Source organism: Hyla sarda, chromosome 8, assembly GCF_029499605.1.
Source record: "Hyla sarda isolate aHylSar1 chromosome 8, aHylSar1.hap1, whole genome shotgun sequence".
Lineage (NCBI taxonomy): Eukaryota > Metazoa > Chordata > Amphibia > Anura > Hylidae > Hyla > Hyla sarda.
The window spans coordinates 97,277,115-97,301,111 of record NC_079196.1 but is presented as its reverse complement, the minus strand read 5'-3'; the positions used below and the strand labels follow the sequence as shown (position 1 = coordinate 97,301,111).

The 23,997-nt window shown below is 43.3% G+C and overlaps 14 pseudogenes; all 14 read left to right on the top strand.

The window, feature by feature from the left end:
* Positions 1 to 966: 966 nt before the first annotated feature.
* Positions 967 to 1,231, top strand: LOC130287798 (U2 spliceosomal RNA; annotated as a pseudogene).
* Positions 1,232 to 2,695: 1,464 nt separating this feature from the next.
* LOC130287692 (U2 spliceosomal RNA) lies at positions 2,696 to 2,959 on the top strand (annotated as a pseudogene).
* Positions 2,960 to 4,430: 1,471 nt separating this feature from the next.
* LOC130285724 (U2 spliceosomal RNA) lies at positions 4,431 to 4,694 on the top strand (annotated as a pseudogene).
* A 1,438-nt stretch (positions 4,695 to 6,132) lies between these two features.
* Positions 6,133 to 6,396, top strand: LOC130285723 (U2 spliceosomal RNA; annotated as a pseudogene).
* A 1,438-nt stretch (positions 6,397 to 7,834) lies between these two features.
* Positions 7,835 to 8,098, top strand: LOC130285722 (U2 spliceosomal RNA; annotated as a pseudogene).
* Positions 8,099 to 9,564: 1,466 nt separating this feature from the next.
* On the top strand, positions 9,565 to 9,828 carry LOC130289209 (U2 spliceosomal RNA; annotated as a pseudogene).
* A 1,457-nt stretch (positions 9,829 to 11,285) lies between these two features.
* On the top strand, positions 11,286 to 11,557 carry LOC130288737 (U2 spliceosomal RNA; annotated as a pseudogene).
* A 1,433-nt stretch (positions 11,558 to 12,990) lies between these two features.
* LOC130285720 (U2 spliceosomal RNA) lies at positions 12,991 to 13,254 on the top strand (annotated as a pseudogene).
* Positions 13,255 to 14,712: 1,458 nt separating this feature from the next.
* On the top strand, positions 14,713 to 14,977 carry LOC130287824 (U2 spliceosomal RNA; annotated as a pseudogene).
* Positions 14,978 to 16,445: 1,468 nt separating this feature from the next.
* On the top strand, positions 16,446 to 16,711 carry LOC130289153 (U2 spliceosomal RNA; annotated as a pseudogene).
* A 1,470-nt stretch (positions 16,712 to 18,181) lies between these two features.
* LOC130285719 (U2 spliceosomal RNA) lies at positions 18,182 to 18,445 on the top strand (annotated as a pseudogene).
* Positions 18,446 to 19,900: 1,455 nt separating this feature from the next.
* LOC130289141 (U2 spliceosomal RNA) lies at positions 19,901 to 20,166 on the top strand (annotated as a pseudogene).
* Positions 20,167 to 21,621: 1,455 nt separating this feature from the next.
* On the top strand, positions 21,622 to 21,885 carry LOC130285718 (U2 spliceosomal RNA; annotated as a pseudogene).
* A 1,476-nt stretch (positions 21,886 to 23,361) lies between these two features.
* On the top strand, positions 23,362 to 23,625 carry LOC130285717 (U2 spliceosomal RNA; annotated as a pseudogene).
* The last annotated feature ends 372 nt before the right edge of the window (positions 23,626 to 23,997 follow it).

Sequence of the window (23,997 nt, the reverse complement as noted above, 5' to 3'; positions counted from 1 at the left end):
AAGAAGAAGAAGACGGAAAAAAAATATATATAAAAAGAAAAAGAGAGAGAGAGAGAGAGACTGACTTAGTGAGCGAGTGAGTGAGAGAGTGAGAGTGAGTGAGAGTGAATGAGTGAGTGAGTGATTGAGTGAGTGAGTGAGTGAGTGAGAACAAATGAGTTAAAGCAAGTGAGTGAGAGAGATCGAATGAATGAAAGTCTGAATGACAGAAAGAAAAAAGGATGAAGAAAGAAGCATGAAGAAAAAAAAATGTATATGGAGTTGCTGACATGAGTGCAATCTACAAAGCCGTTGAGGCTGATCCTCATGGGAGGATTATTGCACCAGGACCCTTAGCACTTTTAAAATGCCATTCAATGCCACGGGCTAGATGTAAACTGCAGATGACCATGTTGTGGTAGTTACCATGGATACCCAAGTGATGTGTGAGCTAACACATAGGCCCAACAGATTCCAAGAAGGCCAGAATCACCAGCGGCACCACCATCGATTGTCAGGTCACCCGGATTCAGCAAATACCAGAGTCCAAAATGATGCAGGTTTATACTGTTAATTTTCAGTTTATCGTTACAGTTGGTGTTATTCCATGTCGGAAGGGACGCAGCTACAGCCAGTGGGGTAACTAGAGACAGGCAGGCAGCTATGTGCAACAAAGGTAGGCGTGTTGTTTTCATATGCAGATCTGAAATATTGTCTTATATGCAAGAGGAGGAGTGATGGGGGTTCAGGCAAAAGCCAGGCTATGGATTGCATTGCTAAATGCTCCATCAAAGTGCAATGGTCGCCTGTCCTTTTTTTAAGTGATGATGTGGGTTTAGCCTGTGCTGTATGTATGTATGGGTGGCTGACTGCCACCCACCCAGAAAGTGTATGGGAGGCTGGTTGGCTGCCAGCCTTCCTTCCATTCCTATGAGTAATGTGAGTGCTCATGAAGGGGACATGGTTGGGTCCACCCCTTTCCCGGTTATCCCCTCTAGGCCTTTTGGCTTAGATCAAGTGTAAAAAAAGAAAGGATCTTGCGACATATCGCATCCTGAGGCACGTTTTTTTTTTGTGTGAATACTTGCACTTGGGTGACTTGTGAGCACATACTGATACATACGTTCCCTATCTGGGGACCATAAATTAAATGGATTTTTGAGAAAGGGAGCTGATTTGGAAGCTTGCTTCTGTCGCCCTATGCATTGACCCGATGTGGCAGTATCTTCGGGTAGTGAACAGTGCACCACCCCATTCCAGTGTTAAACAAGAAAGATTCTCATTTAATCCTCCGTGGGTGAGAATTTGAGTTTGAGAATTGGAGACCAAAATTATGAGTTGCACTGACTGGTTTATGAACGTCTATTCATTTAGCGTTTTAATGACCATGTTTGCACACTGATTGGTGTAAAAAAATAAAATAAAACTAAATAATAATAATCTAGCACACCTGTGCAGGTTTGACATGACATGACAGGTAGCTGTCTTGTGGGTGGTGCTGAATCCTGTTAAATGACATGAGGGTCTCATGCCTATACACAAGGGTGTGTCATTGCTGTTGCTTGACCATGCATTGGTTTCTGTGGTCAGTGAATGATAAAAACAAAATTTACCATCCATTGATGGATGGGAAATCCGCCATGAGGCATTTGTTTTTAGAAACTGCTGCTCACAACCAATGTTGCAATGGAGTGTCTCCATCTGCTGGTGGTATTGGAAAGGCATTAGTGCTATGACAGGGTCTGAAGAAGAAGAAGAAGAAGAAGAAGAAGAAGACGGAAAAAAATATATATAAAAAGAAAAAGAGAGAGAGAGAGACTGACTTAGTGAGCGAGTGAGTGAGAGAGTGAGAGTGAGTGAGAGTGAATGAGTGAGTGATTGAGTGAGTGAGTGAGTGAGAACAAATGAGTTAAAGCAAGTGAGTGAGAGAGATCGAATGAATGAAAGTCTGAATGACAGAAAGAAAAAAGGATGAAGAAAGAAGCATGAAGAAAAAAAAATGTATATGGAGTTGCTGACATGAGTGCAATCTACAAAGCCGTTGAGGCTGATCCTCATGGGAGGATTATTGCACCAGGACCCTTAGCACTTTTAAAATGCCATTCAATGCCACGGGCTAGATGTAAACTGCAGATGACCATGTTGTGGTAGTTACCATGGATACCCAAGTGATGTGTGAGCTAACACATAGGCCCAACAGATTCCAAGAAGGCCAGAATCACCAGCAGCACCACCATCGATTGTCAGGTCACCCGGATTCAGCAAATACCAGAGTCCAAAATGATGCAGGTTTATACTGTTAATTTTCAGTTTATCGTTACAGTTGGTGTTATTCCATGTCGGAAGGGACGCAGCTACAGCCAGTGGGGTAACTAGAGACAGGCAGGCAGCTATGTGCAACAAAGGTAGGCGTGTTGTTTTCATATGCAGATCTGAAATATTGTCTTATATGCAAGAGGAGGAGTGATGGGGGTTCAGGCAAAAGCCAGGCTATGGATTGCATTGCTAAATGCTCCATCAGAGTGCAATGGTCGCCTGTCCTTTTTTTAAGTGATGATGTGGGTTTAGCCTGTGCTGTATGTATGTATGGGTGGCTGACTGCCACCCACCCAGAAAGTGTATGGGAGGCTGGTTGGCTGCCAGCCTTCCTTCCATTCCTATGAGTAATGTGAGTGCTCATGAAGGGGACATGGTTGGGTCCACCCCTTTCCCGATTATCCCCTCTAGGCCTTTTGGCTTAGATCAAGTGTAAAAAAAGAAAGGATCTTGCGACAGATCGCATCCTGAGGCACGGTTTTTTTTGTGTGAATACTTGCACTTGGGTGACTTGTGAGCACATACTGATACATACGTTCCCTATCTGGGGACCATAAATTAAATGGATTTTTGAGAAAGGGAGCTGATTTGGAAGCTTGCTTCTGTCGCCCTATGCATTGACCCGATGTGGCAGTATCTTCGGGTAGTGAACAGTGCACCACCCCATTCCAGTGTTAAACAAGAAAGATTCTCATTTAATCCTCCGTGGGTGAGAATTTGAGTTTGATAATTGGAGACCAAAATGATGAGTTGCACTGACTGGTTTATGAACGTCTATTCATTTAGCGTTTTAATGACCATGTTTGCACACTGATTGGTGTAAAAAAATAAAATAAAACTAAATAATAATAATCTAGCACACCTGTGCAGGTTTGACATGACATGACAGGTAGCTGTCTTGTGGGTGGTGCTGAATCCTGTTAAATGACATGAGGGTCTCATGCCTATACACAAGGGTGTGTCATTGCTGTTGCTTGACCATGCATTGGTTTCTGTGGTCAGTGAATGATAAAAACAAAATTTACCATCCATTGATGGATGGGAAATCCGCCATGAGGCATTTGTTTTTAGAAACTGCTGCTCACAACCAATGTTGCAATGGAGTGTCTCCATCTGCTGGTGGTATTGGAAAGGCATTAGTGCTATGACAGGGTCTGAAGAAGAAGAAGAAGAAGAAGAAGACGGAAAAAAAATATATATAAAAAGAAAAAGAGAGAGAGAGAGAGAGACTGACTTAGTGAGCGAGTGAGTGAGAGAGTGAGAGTGAGTGAGAGTGAATGAGTGAGTGAGTGATTGAGTGAGTGAGTGAGTGAGTGAGAACAAATGAGTTAAAGCAAGTGAGTGAGAGAGATCGAATGAATGAAAGTCTGAATGACAGAAAGAAAAAAGGATGAAGAAAGAAGCATGAAGAAAAAAAAATGTATATGGAGTTGCTGACATGAGTGCAATCTACAAAGCCGTTGAGGCTGATCCTCATGGGAGGATTATTGCACCAGGACCCTTAGCACTTTTAAAATGCCATTCAATGCCACGGGCTAGATGTAAACTGCAGATGACCATGTTGTGGTAGTTACCATGGATACCCAAGTGATGTGTGAGCTAACACATAGGCCCAACAGATTCCAAGAAGGCCAGAATCACCAGCGGCACCACCATCGATTGTCAGGTCACCCGGATTCAGCAAATACCAGAGTCCAAAATGATGCAGGTTTATACTGTTAATTTTCAGTTTATCGTTACAGTTGGTGTTATTCCATGTCGGAAGGGACGCAGCTACAGCCAGTGGGGTAACTAGAGACAGGCAGGCAGCTATGTGCAACAAAGGTAGGCGTGTTGTTTTCATATGCAGATCTGAAATATTGTCTTATATGCAAGAGGAGGAGTGATGGGGGTTCAGGCAAAAGCCAGGCTATGGATTGCATTGCTAAATGCTCCATCAGAGTGCAATGGTCGCCTGTCCTTTTTTTAAGTGATGATGTGGGTTTAGCCTGTGCTGTATGTATGTATGGGTGGCTGACTGCCACCCACCCAGAAAGTGTATGGGAGGCTGGTTGGCTGCCAGCCTTCCTTCCATTCCTATGAGTAATGTGAGTGCTCATGAAGGGGACATGGTTGGGTCCACCCCTTTCCCGGTTATCCCCTCTAGGCCTTTTGGCTTAGATCAAGTGTAAAAAAAGAAAGGATCTTGCGACAGATCGCATCCTGAGGCACGTTTTTTTTTGTGTGAATACTTGCACTTGGGTGACTTGTGAGCACATACTGATACATACGTTCCCTATCTGGGGACCATAAATTAAATGGATTTTTGAGAAAGGGAGCTGATTTGGAAGCTTGCTTCTGTCGCCCTATGCATTGACCCGATGTGGCAGTATCTTCGGGTAGTGAACAGTGCACCACCCCATTCCAGTGTTAAACAAGAAAGATTCTCATTTAATCCTCCGTGGGTGAGAATTTGAGTTTGAGAATTGGAGACCAAAATGATGAGTTGCACTGACTGGTTTATGAACGTCTATTCATTTAGCGTTTTAATGACCATGTTTGCACACTGATTGGTGTAAAAAAATAAAATAAAACTAAATAATAATAATCTAGCACACCTGTGCAGGTTTGACATGACATGACAGGTAGCTGTCTTGTGGGTGGTGCTGAATCCTGTTAAATGACATGAGGGTCTCATGCCTATACACAAGGGTGTGTCATTGCTGTTGCTTGACCATGCATTGGTTTCTGTGGTCAGTGAATGATAAAAACAAAATTTACCATCCATTGATGGATGGGAAATCCGCCATGAGGCATTTGTTTTTAGAAACTGCTGCTCACAACCAATGTTGCAATGGAGTGTCTCCATCTGCTGGTGGTATTGGAAAGGCATTAGTGCTATGACAGGGTCTGAAGAAGAAGAAGAAGAAGACGGAAAAAAATATATATAAAAAGAAAAAGAGAGAGAGAGAGAGAGAGACTGACTTAGTGAGCGAGTGAGTGAGAGAGTGAGAGTGAGTGAGAGTGAATGAGTGAGTGAGTGATTGAGTGAGTGAGTGAGTGAGTGAGAGAGATCGAATGAATGAAAGTCTGAATGACAGAAAGAAAAAAGGATGAAGAAAGAAGCATGAAGAAAAAAAAATGTATATGGAGTTGCTGACATGAGTGCAATCTACAAAGCCGTTGAGGCTGATCCTCATGGGAGGATTATTGCACCAGGACCCTTAGCACTTTTAAAATGCCATTCAATGCCACGGGCTAGATGTAAACTGCAGATGACCATGTTGTGGTAGTTACCATGGATACCCAAGTGATGTGTGAGCTAACACATAGGCCCAACAGATTCCAAGAAGGCCAGAATCACCAGCGGCACCACCATCGATTGTCAGGTCACCCGGATTCAGCAAATACCAGAGTCCAAAATGATGCAGGTTTATACTGTTAATTTTCAGTTTATCGTTACAGTTGGTGTTATTCCATGTCGGAAGGGACGCAGCTACAGCCAGTGGGGTAACTAGAGACAGGCAGGCAGCTATGTGCAACAAAGGTAGGCGTGTTGTTTTCATATGCAGATCTGAAATATTGTCTTATATGCAAGAGGAGGAGTGATGGGGGTTCAGGCAAAAGCCAGGCTATGGATTGCATTGCTAAATGCTCCATCAGAGTGCAATGGTCGCCTGTCCTTTTTTTAAGTGATGATGTGGGTTTAGCCTGTGCTGTATGTATGTATGGGTGGCTGACTGCCACCCACCCAGAAAGTGTATGGGAGGCTGGTTGGCTGCCAGCCTTCCTTCCATTCCTATGAGTAATGTGAGTGCTCATGAAGGGGACATGGTTGGGTCCACCCCTTTCCCGGTTATCCCCTCTAGGCCTTTTGGCTTAGATCAAGTGTAAAAAAAGAAAGGATCTTGCGACAGATCGCATCCTGAGGCACGTTTTTTTTTGTGTGAATACTTGCACTTGGGTGACTTGTGAGCACATACTGATACATACGTTCCCTATCTGGGGACCATAAATTAAATGGATTTTTGAGAAAGGGAGCTGATTTGGAAGCTTGCTTCTGTCGCCCTATGCATTGACCCGATGTGGCAGTATCTTCGGGTAGTGAACAGTGCACCACCCCATTCCAGTGTTAAACAAGAAAGATTCTCATTTAATCCTCCGTGGGTGAGAATTTGAGTTTGAGAATTGGAGACCAAAATGATGAGTTGCACTGACTGGTTTATGAACGTCTATTCATTTAGCGTTTTAATGACCATGTTTGCACACTGATTGGTGTAAAAAAATAAAATAAAACTAAATAATAATAATCTAGCACACCTGTGCAGGTTTGACATGACATGACAGGTAGCTGTCTTGTGGGTGGTGCTGAATCCTGTTAAATGACATGAGGGTCTCATGCCTATACACAAGGGTGTGTCATTGCTGTTGCTTGACCATGCATTGGTTTCTGTGGTCAGTGAATGATAAAAACAAAATTTACCATCCATTGATGGATGGGAAATCCGCCATGAGGCATTTGTTTTTAGAAACTGCTGCTCACAACCAATGTTGCAATGGAGTGTCTCCATCTGCTGGTGGTATTGGAAAGGCATTAGTGCTATGACAGGGTCTGAAGAAGAAGAAGAAGAAGACGGAAAAAAATATATATAAAAAGAAAAAGAGAGAGAGAGAGAGAGAGACTGACTTAGTGAGCGAGTGAGTGAGAGAGTGAGAGTGAGTGAGAGTGAATGAGTGAGTGAGTGATTGAGTGAGTGAGTGAGTGAGTGAGAGAGATCGAATGAATGAAAGTCTGAATGACAGAAAGAAAAAAGGATGAAGAAAGAAGCATGAAGAAAAAAAAATGTATATGGAGTTGCTGACATGAGTGCAATCTACAAAGCCGTTGAGGCTGATCCTCATGGGAGGATTATTGCACCAGGACCCTTAGCACTTTTAAAATGCCATTCAATGCCACGGGCTAGATGTAAACTGCAGATGACCATGTTGTGGTAGTTACCATGGATACCCAAGTGATGTGTGAGCTAACACATAGGCCCAACAGATTCCAAGAAGGCCAGAATCACCAGCGGCACCACCATCGATTGTCAGGTCACCCGGATTCAGCAAATACCAGAGTCCAAAATGATGCAGGTTTATACTGTTAATTTTCAGTTTATCGTTACAGTTGGTGTTATTCCATGTCGGAAGGGACGCAGCTACAGCCAGTGGGGTAACTAGAGACAGGCAGGCAGCTATGTGCAACAAAGGTAGGCGTGTTGTTTTCATATGCAGATCTGAAATATTGTCTTATATGCAAGAGGAGGAGTGATGGGGGTTCAGGCAAAAGCCAGGCTATGGATTGCATTGCTAAATGCTCCATCAGAGTGCAATGGTCGCCTGTCCTTTTTTTAAGTGATGATGTGGGTTTAGCCTGTGCTGTATGTATGTATGGGTGGCTGACTGCCACCCACCCAGAAAGTGTATGGGAGGCTGGTTGGCTGCCAGCCTTCCTTCCATTCCTATGAGTAATGTGAGTGCTCATGAAGGGGACATGGTTGGGTCCACCCCTTTCCCGGTTATCCCCTCTAGGCCTTTTGGCTTAGATCAAGTGTAAAAAAAGAAAGGATCTTGCGACAGATCGCATCCTGAGGCACGTTTTTTTTTGTGTGAATACTTGCACTTGGGTGACTTGTGAGCACATACTGATACATACGTTCCCTATCTGGGGACCATAAATTAAATGGATTTTTGAGAAAGGGAGCTGATTTGGAAGCTTGCTTCTGTCGCCCTATGCATTGACCCGATGTGGCAGTATCTTCGGGTAGTGAACAGTGCACCACCCCATTCCAGTGTTAAACAAGAAAGATTCTCATTTAATCCTCCGTGGGTGAGAATTTGAGTTTGAGAATTGGAGACCAAAATGATGAGTTGCACTGACTGGTTTATGAACGTCTATTCATTTAGCGTTTTAATGACCATGTTTGCACACTGATTGGTGTAAAAAAATAAAATAAAACTAAATAATAATAATCTAGCACACCTGTGCAGGTTTGACATGACATGACAGGTAGCTGTCTTGTGGGTGGTGCTGAATCCTGTTAAATGACATGAGGGTCTCATGCCTATACACAAGGGTGTGTCATTGCTGTTGCTTGACCATGCATTGGTTTCTGTGGTCAGTGAATGATAAAAACAAAATTTACCATCCATTGATGGATGGGAAATCCGCCATGAGGCATTTGTTTTTAGAAACTGCTGCTCACAACCAATGTTGCAATGGAGTGTCTCCATCTGCTGGTGGTATTGGAAAGGCATTAGTGCTATGACAGGGTCTGAAGAAGAAGAAGAAGAAGACGGAAAAAAAAATATATATAAAAAGAAAAAGAGAGAGAGAGAGAGAGACTGACTTAGTGAGCGAGTGAGTGAGAGAGTGAGAGTGAGTGAGAGTGAATGAGTGAGTGAGTGATTGAGTGAGTGAGTGAGTGAGTGAGAACAAATGAGTTAAAGCAAGTGAGTGAGAGAGATCGAATGAATGAAAGTCTGAATGACAGAAAGAAAAAAGGATGAAGAAAGAAGCATGAAGAAAAAAAAATGTATATGGAGTTGCTGACATGAGTGCAATCTACAAAGCCGTTGAGGCTGATCCTCATGGGAGGATTATTGCACCAGGACCCTTAGCACTTTTAAAATGCCATTCAATGCCACGGGCTAGATGTAAACTGCAGATGACCATGTTGTGGTAGTTACCATGGATACCCAAGTGATGTGTGAGCTAACACATAGGCCCAACAGATTCCAAGAAGGCCAGAATCACCAGCGGCACCACCATCGATTGTCAGGTCACCCGGATTCAGCAAATACCAGAGTCCAAAATGATGCAGGTTTATACTGTTAATTTTCAGTTTATCGTTACAGTTGGTGTTATTCCATGTCGGAAGGGACGCAGCTACAGCCAGTGGGGTAACTAGAGACAGGCAGGCAGCTATGTGCAACAAAGGTAGGCATGTTGTTTTCATATGCAGATCTGAAATATTGTCTTATATGCAAGAGGAGGAGTGATGGGGGTTCAGGCAAAAGCCAGGCTATGGATTGCATTGCTAAATGCTCCATCAGAGTGCAATGGTCACCTGTCCTTTTTTTAAGTGATGATGTGGGTTTAGCCTGTGCTGTATGTATGTATGGGTGGCTGACTGCCACCCACCCAGAAAGTGTATGGAAGGCTGGTTGGCTGCCAGCCTTCCTTCCATTCCTATGAGTAATGTGAGTGCTCATGAAGGGGACATGGTTGGGTCCACCCCTTTCCCGGTTATCCCCTCTAGGCCTTTTGGCTTAGATCAAGTGTAAAAAAAGAAAGGATCTTGCGACAGATCGCATCCTGAGGCACGTTTTTTTTTGTGTGAATACTTGCACTTGGGTGACTTGTGAGCACATACTGATACATACGTTCCCTATCTGGGGACCATAAATTAAATGGATTTTTGAGAAAGGGAGCTGATTTGGAAGCTTGCTTCTGTCGCCCTATGCATTGACCCGATGTGGCAGTATCTTCGGGTAATGAACAGTGCACCACCCCATTCCAGTGTTAAACAAGAAAGATTCTCATTTAATCCTCCGTGGGTGAGAATTTGAGTTTGAGAATTGGAGACCAAAATGATGAGTTGCACTGACTGGTTTATGAACGTCTATTCATTTAGCGTTTTAATGACCATGTTTGCACACTGATTGGTGTAAAAAAATAAAATAAAACTAAATAATAATAATCTAGCACACCTGTGCAGGTTTGACATGACATGACAGGTAGCTGTCTTGTGGGTGGTGCTGAATCCTGTTAAATGACATGAGGGTCTCATGCCTATACACAAGGGTGTGTCATTGCTGTTGCTTGACCATGCATTGGTTTCTGTGGTCAGTGAATGATAAAAACAAAATTTACCATCCATTGATGGATGGGAAATCCGCCATGAGGCATTTGTTTTTAGAAACTGCTGCTCACAACCAATGTTGCAATGGAGTGTCTCCATCTGCTGGTGGTATTGGAAAGGCATTAGTGCTATGACAGGGTCTGAAGAAGAAGAAGAAGAAGAAGACGGAAAAAAATATATATAAAAAGAAAAAGAGAGAGAGAGAGAGACTGACTTAGTGAGCGAGTGAGAGAGTGAGAGTGAGTGAGAGTGAATGAGTGAGTGAGTGATTGAGTGAGTGAGTGAGTGAGAACAAATGAGTTAAAGCAAGTGAGTGAGAGAGATCGAATGAATGAAAGTCTGAATGACAGAAAGAAAAAAGGATGAAGAAAGAAGCATGAAGAAAAAAAAATGTATATGGAGTTGCTGACATGAGTGCAATCTACAAAGCCGTTGAGGCTGATCCTCATGGGAGGATTATTGCACCAGGACCCTTAGCACTTTTAAAATGCCATTCAATGCCACGGGCTAGATGTAAACTGCAGATGACCATGTTGTGGTAGTTACCATGGATACCCAAGTGATGTGTGAGCTAACACATAGGCCCAACAGATTCCAAGAAGGCCAGAATCACCAGCGGCACCACCATCGATTGTCAGGTCACCCGGATTCAGCAAATACCAGAGTCCAAAATGATGCAGGTTTATACTGTTAATTTTCAGTTTATCGTTACAGTTGGTGTTATTCCATGTCGGAAGGGACGCAGCTACAGCCAGTGGGGTAACTAGAGACAGGCAGGCAGCTATGTGCAACAAAGGTAGGCGTGTTGTTTTCATATGCAGATCTGAAATATTGTCTTATATGCAAGAGGAGGAGTGATGGGGGTTCAGGCAAAAGCCAGGCTATGGATTGCATTGCTAAATGCTCCATCAGAGTGCAATGGTCGCCTGTCCTTTTTTTAAGTGATGATGTGGGTTTAGCCTGTGCTGTATGTATGTATGGGTGGCTGACTGCCACCCACCCAGAAAGTGTATGGGAGGCTGGTTGGCTGCCAGCCTTCCTTCCATTCCTATGAGTAATGTGAGTGCTCATGAAGGGGACATGGTTGGGTCCACCCCTTTCCCGGTTATCCCCTCTAGGCCTTTTGGCTTAGATCAAGTGTAAAAAAAGAAAGGATCTTGCGACAGATCGCATCCTGAGGCACGTTTTTTTTTTTTTTTTTGTGTGAATACTTGCACTTGGGTGACTTGTGAGCACATACTGATACATACGTTCCCTATCTGGGGACCATAAATTAAATGGATTTTTGAGAAAGGGAGCTGATTTGGAAGCTTGCTTCTGTCGCCCTATGCATTGACCCGATGTGGCAGTATCTTCGGGTAGTGAACAGTGCACCACCCCATTCCAGTGTTAAACAAGAAAGATTCTCATTTAATCCTCCGTGGGTGAGAATTTGAGTTTGAGAATTGGAGACCAAAATGATGAGTTGCACTGACTGGTTTATGAACGTCTATTCATTTAGCGTTTTAATGACCATGTTTGCACACTGATTGGTGTAAAAAAATAAAATAAAACTAAATAATAATAATCTAGCACACCTGTGCAGGTTTGACATGACATGACAGGTAGCTGTCTTGTGGGTGGTGCTGAATCCTGTTAAATGACATGAGGGTCTCATGCCTATACACAAGGGTGTGTCATTGCTGTTGCTTGACCATGCATTGGTTTCTGTGGTCAGTGAATGATAAAAACAAAATTTACCATCCATTGATGGATGGGAAATCCGCCATGAGGCATTTGTTTTTAGAAACTGCTGCTCACAACCAATGTTGCAATGGAGTGTCTCCATCTGCTGGTGGTATTGGAAAGGCATTAGTGCTATGACAGGGTCTGAAGAAGAAGAAGAAGAAGACGGAAAAAATATATATAAAAAGAAAAAGAGAGAGAGAGAGACTGACTTAGTGAGCGAGTGAGTGAGAGAGTGAGAGTGAGTGATTGAGTGAGTGAGTGAGTGAGAACAAATGAGTTAAAGCAAGTGAGTGAGAGAGATCGAATGAATGAAAGTCTGAATGACAGAAAGAAAAAAGGATGAAGAAAGAAGCATGAAGAAAAAAAAATGTATATGGAGTTGCTGACATGAGTGCAATCTACAAAGCCGTTGAGGCTGATCCTCATGGGAGGATTATTGCACCAGGACCCTTAGCACTTTTAAAATGCCATTCAATGCCACGGGCTAGATGTAAACTGCAGATGACCATGTTGTGGTAGTTACCATGGATACCCAAGTGATGTGTGAGCTAACACATAGGCCCAACAGATTCCAAGAAGGCCAGAATCACCAGCGGCACCACCATCGATTGTCAGGTCACCCGGATTCAGCAAATACCAGAGTCCAAAATGATGCAGGTTTATACTGTTAATTTTCAGTTTATCGTTACAGTTGGTGTTATTCCATGTCGGAAGGGACGCAGCTACAGCCAGTGGGGTAACTAGAGACAGGCAGGCAGCTATGTGCAACAAAGGTAGGCGTGTTGTTTTCATATGCAGATCTGAAATATTGTCTTATATGCAAGAGGAGGAGTGATGGGGGTTCAGGCAAAAGCCAGGCTATGGATTGCATTGCTAAATGCTCCATCAGAGTGCAATGGTCGCCTGTCCTTTTTTTAAGTGATGATGTGGGTTTAGCCTGTGCTGTATGTATGTATGGGTGGCTGACTGCCACCCACCCAGAAAGTGTATGGGAGGCTGGTTGGCTGCCAGCCTTCCTTCCATTCCTATGAGTAATGTGAGTGCTCATGAAGGGGACATGGTTGGGTCCACCCCTTTCCCGGTTATCCCCTCTAGGCCTTTTGGCTTAGATCAAGTGTAAAAAAAGAAAGGATCTTGCGACAGATCGCATCCTGAGGCACGTTTTTTTTTGTGTGAATACTTGCACTTGGGTGACTTGTGAGCACATACTGATACATACGTTCCCTATCTGGGGACCATAAATTAAATGGATTTTTGAGAAAGGGAGCTGATTTGGAAGCTTGCTTCTGTCGCCCTATGCATTGACCCGATGTGGCAGTATCTTCGGGTAGTGAACAGTGCACCACCCCATTCCAGTGTTAAACAAGAAAGATTCTCATTTAATCCTCCGTGGGTGAGAATTTGAGTTTGAGAATTGGAGACCAAAATGATGAGTTGCACTGACTGGTTTATGAACGTCTATTCATTTAGCGTTTTAATGACCATGTTTGCACACTGATTGGTGTAAAAAAATAAAATAAAACTAAATAATAATAATCTAGCACACCTGTGCAGGTTTGACATGACATGACAGGTAGCTGTCTTGTGGGTGGTGCTGAATCCTGTTAAATGACATGAGGGTCTCATGCCTATACACAAGGGTGTGTCATTGCTGTTGCTTGACCATGCATTGGTTTCTGTGGTCAGTGAATGATAAAAACAAAATTTACCATCCATTGATGGATGGGAAATCCGCCATGAGGCATTTGTTTTTAGAAACTGCTGCTCACAACCAATGTTGCAATGGAGTGTCTCCATCTGCTGGTGGTATTGGAAAGGCATTAGTGCTATGACAGGGTCTGAAGAAGAAGAAGAAGACGGAAAAAAAATATATATAAAAAGAAAAAGAGAGAGAGAGAGAGAGACTGACTTAGTGAGCGAGTGAGTGAGAGAGTGAGAGTGAGTGAGAGTGAATGAGTGAGTGAGTGATTGAGTGAGTGAGTGAGTGAGAACAAATGAGTTAAAGCAAGTGAGTGAGAGAGATCGAATGAATGAAAGTCTGAATGACAGAAAGAAAAAAGGATGAAGAAAAAAGCATGAAGAAAAAAAAATGTATATGGAGTTGCTGACATGAGTGCAATCTACAAAGCCGTTGAGGCTGATCCTCATGGGAGGATTATTGCACCAGGACCCTTAGCACTTTTAAAATGCCATTCAATGCCACGGGCTAGATGTAAACTGCAGATGACCATGTTGTGGTAGTTACCATGGATACCCAAGTGATGTGTGAGCTAACACATAGGCCCAACAGATTCCAAGAAGGCCAGAATCACCAGCGGCACCACCATCGATTGTCAGGTCACCCGGATTCAGCAAATACCAGAGTCCAAAATGATGCAGGTTTATACTGTTAATTTTCAGTTTATCGTTACAGTTGGTGTTATTCCATGTCGGAAGGGCCGCAGCTACAGCCAGTGGGGTAACTAGAGACAGGCAGGCAGCTATGTGCAACAAAGGTAGGCGTGTTGTTTTCATATGCAGATCTGAAATATTGTCTTATATGCAAGAGGAGGAGTGATGGGGGTTCAGGCAAAAGCCAGGCTATGGATTGCATTGCTAAATGCTCCATCAGAGTGCAATGGTCGCCTGTCCTTTTTTTAAGTGATGATGTGGGTTTAGCCTGTGCTGTATGTATGTATGGGTGGCTGACTGCCACCCACCCAGAAAGTGTATGGGAGGCTGGTTGGCTGCCAGCCTTCCTTCCATTCCTATGAGTAATGTGAGTGCTCATGAAGGGGACATGGTTGGGTCCACCCCTTTCCCGGTTATCCCCTCTAGGCCTTTTGGCTTAGATCAAGTGTAAAAAAAGAAAGGATCTTGCGACAGATCGCATCCTGAGGCACGTTTTTTTTTTGTGTGAATACTTGCACTTGGGTGACTTGTGAGCACATACTGATACATACGTTCCCTATCTGGGGACCATAAATTAAATGGATTTTTGAGAAAGGGAGCTGATTTGGAAGCTTGCTTCTGTCGCCCTATGCATTGACCCGATGTGGCAGTATCTTCGGGTAGTGAACAGTGCACCACCCCATTCCAGTGTTAAACAAGAAAGATTCTCATTTAATCCTCCGTGGGTGAGAATTTGAGTTTGAGAATTGGAGACCAAAATGATGAGTTGCACTGACTGGTTTATGAACGTCTATTCATTTAGCGTTTTAATGACCATGTTTGCACACTGATTGGTGTAAAAAAATAAAATAAAACTAAATAATAATAATCTAGCACACCTGTGCAGGTTTGACATGACATGACAGGTAGCTGTCTTGTGGGTGGTGCTGAATCCTGTTAAATGACATGAGGGTCTCATGCCTATACACAAGGGTGTGTCATTGCTGTTGCTTGACCATGCATTGGTTTCTGTGGTCAGTGAATGATAAAAACAAAATTTACCATCCATTGATGGATGGGAAATCCGCCATGAGGCATTTGTTTTTAGAAACTGCTGCTCACAACCAATGTTGCAATGGAGTGTCTCCATCTGCTGGTGGTATTGGAAAGGCATTAGTGCTATGACAGGGTCTGAAGAAGAATAAGAAGAAGACGGAAAAAAATATATATAAAAAGAAAAAGAGAGAGAGAGAGAGAGACTGACTTAGTGAGCGAGTGAGTGAGAGAGTGAGAGTGAGTGAGAGTGAATGAGTGAGTGAGTGATTGAGTGAGTGAGTGAGTGAGTGAGTGAGAACAAATGAGTTAAAGCAAGTGAGTGAGAGAGATCGAATGAATGAAAGTCTGAATGACAGAAAGAAAAAAGGATGAAGAAAGAAGCATGAAGAAAAAAAAATGTATATGGAGTTGCTGACATGAGTGCAATCTACAAAGCCGTTGAGGCTGATCCTCATGGGAGGATTATTGCACCAGGACCCTTAGCACTTTTAAAATGCCATTCAATGCCACGGGCTAGATGTAAACTGCAGATGACCATGTTGTGGTAGTTACCATGGATACCCAAGTGATGTGTGAGCTAACACATAGGCCCAACAGATTCCAAGAAGGCCAGAATCACCAGCGGCACCACCATCGATTGTCAGGTCACCCGGATTCAGCAAATACCAGAGTCCAAAATGATGCAGGTTTATACTGTTAATTTTCAGTTTATCGTTACAGTTGGTGTTATTCCATGTCGGAAGGGACGCAGCTACAGCCAGTGGGGTAACTAGAGACAGGCAGGCAGCTATGTGCAACAAAGGTAGGCGTGTTGTTTTCATATGCAGATCTGAAATATTGTCTTATATGCAAGAGGAGGAGTGATGGGGGTTCAGGCAAAAGCCAGGCTATGGATTGCATTGCTAAATGCTCCATCAGAGTGCAATGGTCGCCTGTCCTTTTTTTAAGTGATGATGTGGGTTTAGCCTGTGCTGTATGTATGTATGGGTGGCTGACTGCCACCCACCCAGAAAGTGTATGGGAGGCTGGTTGGCTGCCAGCCTTCCTTCCATTCCTATGAGTAATGTGAGTGCTCATGAAGGGGACATGGTTGGGTCCACCCCTTTCCCGGTTATCCCCTCTAGGCCTTTTGGCTTAGATCAAGTGTAAAAAAAGAAAGGATCTTGCGACAGATTGCATCCTGAGGCACGTTTTTTTTTTTGTGTGAATACTTGCACTTGGGTGACTTGTGAGCACATACTGATACATACGTTCCCTATCTGGGGACCATAAATTAAATAGATTTTTGAGAAAGGGAGCTGATTTGGAAGCTTGCTTCTGTCGCCCTATGCATTGACCCGATGTGGCAGTATCTTCGGGTAGTGAACAGTGCACCACCCCATTCCAGTGTTAAACAAGAAAGATTCTCATTTAATCCTCCGTGGGTGAGAATTTGAGTTTGAGAATTGGAGACCAAAATGATGAGTTGCACTGACTGGTTTATGAACGTCTATTCATTTAGCGTTTTAATGACCATGTTTGCACACTGATTGGTGTAAAAAAATTAAATAAAACTAAATAATAATAATCTAGCACACCTGTGCAGGTTTGACATGACATGACAGGTAGCTGTCTTGTGGGTGGTGCTGAATCCTGTTAAATGACATGAGGGTCTCATGCCTATACACAAGGGTGTGTCATTGCTGTTGCTTGACCATGCATTGGTTTCTGTGGTCAGTGAATGATAAAAACAAAATTTACCATCCATTGATGGATGGGAAATCCGCCATGAGGCATTTGTTTTTAGAAACTGCTGCTCACAACCAATGTTGCAATGGAGTGTCTCCATCTGCTGGTGGTATTGGAAAGGCATTAGTGCTATGACAGGGTCTGAAGAAGAAGAAGAAGAAGAAGAAGACGGAAAAAAATATATATAAAAAGAAAAAGAGAGAGAGAGAGAGAGACTGACTTAGTGAGCGAGTGAGTGAGAGAGTGAGAGTGAGTGAGAGTGAATGAGTGAGTGAGTGATTGAGTGAGTGAGTGAGTGAGTGAGAACAAATGAGTTAAAGCAAGTGAGTGAGAGAGATCGAATGAATGAAAGTCTGAATGACAGAAAGAAAAAAGGATGAAGAAAGAAGCATGAAGAAAAAAAAATGTATATGGAGTTGCTGACATGAGTGCAATCTACAAAGCCGTTGAGGCTGATCCTCATGGGAGGATTATTGCACCAGGACCCTTAGCACTTTTAAAATGCCATTCAATGCCACGGGCTAGATGTAAACTGCAGATGACCATGTTGTGGTAGTTACCATGGATACCCAAGTGATGTGTGAGCTAACACATAGGCCCAACAGATTCCAAGAAGGCCAGAATCACCAGCGGCACCACCATCGATTGTCAGGTCACCCGGATTCAGCAAATACCAGAGTCCAAAATGATGCAGGTTTATACTGTTAATTTTCAGTTTATCGTTACAGTTGGTGTTATTCCATGTCGGAAGGGACGCAGCTACAGCCAGTGGGGTAACTAGAGACAGGCAGGCAGCTATGTGCAACAAAGGTAGGCGTGTTGTTTTCATATGCAGATCTGAAATATTGTCTTATATGCAAGAGGAGGAGTGATGGGGGTTCAGGCAAAAGCCAGGCTATGGATTGCATTGCTAAATGCTCCATCAGAGTGCAATGGTCGCCTGTCCTTTTTTTAAGTGATGATGTGGGTTTAGCCTGTGCTGTATGTATGTATGGGTGGCTGACTGCCACCCACCCAGAAAGTGTATGGGAGGCTGGTTGGCTGCCAGCCTTCCTTCCATTCCTATGAGTAATGTGAGTGCTCATGAAGGGGACATGGTTGGGTCCACCCCTTTCCCGGTTATCCCCTCTAGGCCTTTTGGCTTAGATCAAGTGTAAAAAAAGAAAGGATCTTGCGACAGATCGCATCCTGAGGCACGTTTTTTTTTGTGTGAATACTTGCACTTGGGTGACTTGTGAGCACATACTGATACATACGTTCCCTATCTGGGGACCATAAATTAAATGGATTTTTGAGAAAGGGAGCTGATTTGGAAGCTTGCTTCTGTCGCCCTATGCATTGACCCGATGTGGCAGTATCTTCGGGTAGTGAACAGTGCACCACCCCATTCCAGTGTTAAACAAGAAAGATTCTCATTTAATCCTCCGTGGGTGAGAATTTGAGTTTGAGAATTGGAGACCAAAATGATGAGTTGCACTGACTGGTTTATGAACGTCTATTCATTTAGCATTTTAATGACCATGTTTGCACACTGATTGGTGTAAAAAAATAAAATAAAACTAAATAATAATAATCTAGCACACCTGTGCAGGTTTGACATGACATGACAGGTAGCTGTCTTGTGGGTGGTGCTGAATCCTGTTAAATGGCATGAGGGTCTCATGCCTATACACAAGGGTGTGTCATTGCTGTTGCTTGACCATGCATTGGTTTCTGTGGTCAGTGAATGATAAAAACAAAATTTACCATCCATTGATGGATGGGAAATCCGCCATGAGGCATTTGTTTTTAGAAACTGCTGCTCACAACCAATGTTGCAATGGAGTGTCTCCATCTGCTGGTGGTATTGGAAAGGCATTAGTGCTATGACAGGGTCTGAAGAAGAAGAAGAAGACGGAAAAAAATATATATAAAAAGAAAAAGAGAGAGAGAGAGAGACTGACTTAGTGAGCGAGTGAGTGAGAGAGTGAGAGTGAGTGAGAGTGAATGAGTGAGTGAGTGATTGAGTGAGTGAGTGAGTGAGAACAAATGAGTTAAAGCAAGTGAGTGAGAGAGATCGAATGAATGAAAGTCTGAATGACAGAAAGAAAAAAGGATGAAGAAAGAAGCATGAAGAAAAAAAAATGTATATGGAGTTGCTGACATGAGTGCAATCTACAAAGCCGTTGAGGCTGATCCTCATGGGAGGATTATTGCACCAGGACCCTTAGCACTTTTAAAATGCCATTCAATGCCACGGGCTAGATGTAAACTGCAGATGACCATGTTGTAGTAGTTACCATGGATACCCAAGTGATGTGTGAGCTAACACATAGGCCCAACAGATTCCAAGAAGGCCAGAATCACCAGCGGCACCACCATCGATTGTCAGGTCACCCGGATTCAGCAAATACCAGAGTCCAAAATGATGCAGGTTTATACTGTTAATTTTCAGTTTATCGTTACAGTTGGTGTTATTCCATGTCGGAAGGGACGCAGCTACAGCCAGTGGGGTAACTAGAGACAGGCAGGCAGCTATGTGCAACAAAGGTAGGCGTGTTGTTTTCATATGCAGATCTGAAATATTGTCTTATATGCAAGAGGAGGAGTGATGGGGGTTCAGGCAAAAGCCAGGCTATGGATTGCATTGCTAAATGCTCCATCAGAGTGCAATGGTCGCCTGTCCTTTTTTTAAGTGATGATGTGGGTTTAGCCTGTGCTGTATGTATGTATGGGTGGCTGACTGCCACCCACCCAGAAAGTGTATGGGAGGCTGGTTGGCTGCCAGCCTTCCTTCCATTCCTATGAGTAATGTGAGTGCTCATGAAGGGGACATGGTTGGGTCCACCCCTTTCCCGGTTATCCCCTCTAGGCCTTTTGGCTTAGATCAAGTGTAAAAAAAGAAAGGATCTTGCGACAGATTGCATCCTGAGGCACGTTTTTTTTTTTGTGTGAATACTTGCACTTGGGTGACTTGTGAGCACATACTGATACATACGTTCCCTATCTGGGGACCATAAATTAAATAGATTTTTGAGAAAGGGAGCTGATTTGGAAGCTTGCTTCTGTCGCCCTATGCATTGACCCGATGTGGCAGTATCTTCGGGTAGTGAACAGTGCACCACCCCATTCCAGTGTTAAACAAGAAAGATTCTCATTTAATCCTCCGTGGGTGAGAATTTGAGTTTGAGAATTGGAGACCAAAATGATGAGTTGCACTGACTGGTTTATGAACGTCTATTCATTTAGCGTTTTAATGACCATGTTTGCACACTGATTGGTGTAAAAAAATTAAATAAAACTAAATAATAATAATCTAGCACACCTGTGCAGGTTTGACATGACATGACAGGTAGCTGTCTTGTGGGTGGTGCTGAATCCTGTTAAATGACATGAGGGTCTCATGCCTATACACAAGGGTGTGTCATTGCTGTTGCTTGACCATGCATTGGTTTCTGTGGTCAGTGAATGATAAAAACAAAATTTACCATCCATTGATGGATGGGAAATCCGCCATGAGGCATTTGTTTTTAGAAACTGCTGCTCACAACCAATGTTGCAATGGAGTGTCTCCATCTGCTGGTGGTATTGGAAAGGCATTAGTGCTATGACAGGGTCTGAAGAAGAAGAAGAAGACGGAAAAAAATATATATAAAAAGAAAAAGAGAGAGAGAGAGAGACTGACTTAGTGAGCGAGTGAGTGAGAGAGTGAGAGTGAGTGAGAGTGAATGAGTGAGTGAGTGATTGAGTGAGTGAGTGAGTGAGAACAAATGAGTTAAAGCAAGTGAGTGAGAGAGATCGAATGAATGAAAGTCTGAATGACAGAAAGAAAAAAGGATGAAGAAAGAAGCATGAAGAAAAAAAAATGTATATGGAGTTGCTGACATGAGTGCAATCTACAAAGCCGTTGAGGCTGATCCTCATGGGAGGATTATTGCACCAGGACCCTTAGCACTTTTAAAATGCCATTCAATGCCACGGGCTAGATGTAAACTGCAGATGACCATGTTGTAGTAGTTACCATGGATACCCAAGTGATGTGTGAGCTAACACATAGGCCCAACAGATTCCAAGAAGGCCAGAATCACCAGCGGCACCACCATCGATTGTCAGGTCACCCGGATTCAGCAAATACCAGAGTCCAAAATGATGCAGGTTTATACTGTTAATTTTCAGTTTATCGTTACAGTTGGTGTTATTCCATGTCGGAAGGGCCGCAGCTACAGCCAGTGGGGTAACTAGAGACAGGCAGGCAGCTATGTGCAACAAAGGTAGGCGTGTTGTTTTCATATGCAGATCTGAAATATTGTCTTATATGCAAGAGGAGGAGTGATTGGGGTTCAGGCAAAAGCCAGGCTATGGATTGCATTGCTAAATGCTCCATCAGAGTGCAATGGTCGCCTGTCCTTTTTTTAAGTGATGATGTGGGTTTAGCCTGTGCTGTATGTATGTATGGGTGGCTGACTGCCACCCACCCAGAAAGTGTATGGGAGGCTGGTTGGCTGCCAGCCTTCCTTCCATTCCTATGAGTAATGTGAGTGCTCATGAAGGGGACATGGTTGGGTCCACCCCTTTCCCGGTTATCCCCTCTAGGCCTTTTGGCTTAGATCAAGTGTAAAAAAAGAAAGGATCTTGCGACAGATCGCATCCTGAGGCACGTTTTTTTTTGTGTGAATACTTGCACTTGGGTGACTTGTGAGCACATACTGATACATACGTTCCCTATCTGGGGACCATAAATTAAATGGATTTTTGAGAAAGGGAGCTGATTTGGAAGCTTGCTTCTGTCGCCCTATGCATTGACCCGATGTGGCAGTATCTTCGGGTAGTGAACAGTGCACCACCCCATTCCAGTGTTAAACAAGAAAGATTCTCATTTAATCCTCCGTGGGTGAGAATTTGAGTTTGAGAATTGGAAACCAAAATGATGAGTTGCACTGACTGGTTTATGAACGTCTATTCATTTAGCGTTTTAATGACCATGTTTGCACACTGATTGGTGTAAAAAAATAAAATAAAACTAAATAATAATAATCTAGCACACCTGTGCAGGTTTGACATGACATGACAGGTAGCTGTCTTGTGGGTGGTGCTGAATCCTGTTAAATGACATGAGGGTCTCATGCCTATACACAAGGGTGTGTCATTGCTGTTGCTTGACCATGCATTGGTTTCTGTGGTCAGTGAATGATAAAAACAAAATTTACCATCCATTGATGGATGGGAAATCCGCCATGAGGCATTTGTTTTTAGAAACTGCTGCTCACAACCAATGTTGCAATGGAGTGTCTCCATCTGCTGGTGGTATTGGAAAGGCATTAGTGCTATGACAGGGTCTGAAGAAGAAGAAGAAGAAGAAGAAGAAGAAGACGGAAAAAAATATATATAAAAAGAAAAAGAGAGAGAGAGAGAGAGACTGACTTAGTGAGCGAGTGAGTGAGAGAGTGAGAGTGAGTGAGAGTGAATGAGTGAGTGAGTGATTGAGTGAGTGAGTGAGTGAGTGAGAACAAATGAGTTAAAGCAAGTGAGTGAGAGAGATCGAATGAATGAAAGTCTGAATGACAGAAAGAAAAAAGGATGAAGAAAGAAGCATGAAGAAAAAAAAATGTATATGGAGTTGCTGACATGAGTGCAATCTACAAAGCCGTTGAGGCTGATCCTCATGGGAGGATTATTGCACCAGGACCCTTAGCACTTTTAAAATGCCATTCAATGCCACGGGCTAGATGTAAACTGCAGATGACCATGTTGTGGTAGTTACCATGGATACCCAAGTGATGTGTGAGCTAACACATAGGCCCAACAGATTCCAAGAAGGCCAGAATCACCAGCGGCACCACCATCGATTGTCAGGTCACCCGGATTCAGCAAATACCAGAGTCCAAAATGATGCAGGTTTATACTGTTAATTTTCAGTTTATCGTTACAGTTGGTGTTATTCCATGTCGGAAGGGCCGCAGCTACAGCCAGTGGGGTAACTAGAGACAGGCAGGCAGCTATGTGCAACAAAGGTAGGCGTGTTGTTTTCATATGCAGATCTGAAATATTGTCTTATATGCAAGAGGAGGAGTGATGGGGGTTCAGGCAAAAGCCAGGCTATGGATTGCATTGCTAAATGCTCCATCAGAGTGCAATGGTCGCCTGTCCTTTTTTTAAGTGATGATGTGGGTTTAGCCTGTGCTGTATGTATGTATGGGTGGCTGACTGCCACCCACCCAGAAAGTGTATGGGAGGCTGGTTGGCTGCCAGCCTTCCTTCCATTCCTATGAGTAATGTGAGTGCTCATGAAGGGGACATGGTTGGGTCCACCCCTTTCCCGGTTATCCCCTCTAGGCCTTTTGGCTTAGATCAAGTGTAAAAAAAGAAAGGATCTTGCGACAGATCGCATCCTGAGGCACGTTTTTTTTTGTGTGAATACTTGCACTTGGGTGACTTGTGAGCACATACTGATACATACGTTCCCTATCTGGGGACCATAAATTAAATGGATTTTTGAGAAAGGGAGCTGATTTGGAAGCTTGCTTCTGTCGCCCTATGCATTGACCCGATGTGGCAGTATCTTCGGGTAGTGAACAGTGCACCACCCCATTCCAGTGTTAAACAAGAAAGATTCTCATTTAATCCTCCGTGGGTGAGAATTTGAGTTTGAGAATTGGAGACCAAAATGATGAGTTGCACTGACTGGTTTATGAACGTCTATTCATTTAGCGTTTTAATGACCATGTTTGCACACTGATTGGTGTAAAAAAATAAAATAAAACTAAATAATAATAATCTAGCACACCTGTGCAGGTTTGACATGACATGACAGGTAGCTGTCTTGTGGGTGGTGCTGAATCCTGTTAAATGGCATGAGGGTCTCATGCCTATACACAAGGGTGTGTCATTGCTGTTGCTTGACCATGCATTGGTTTCTGTGGTCAGTGAATGATAAAAACAAAATTTACCATCCATTGAT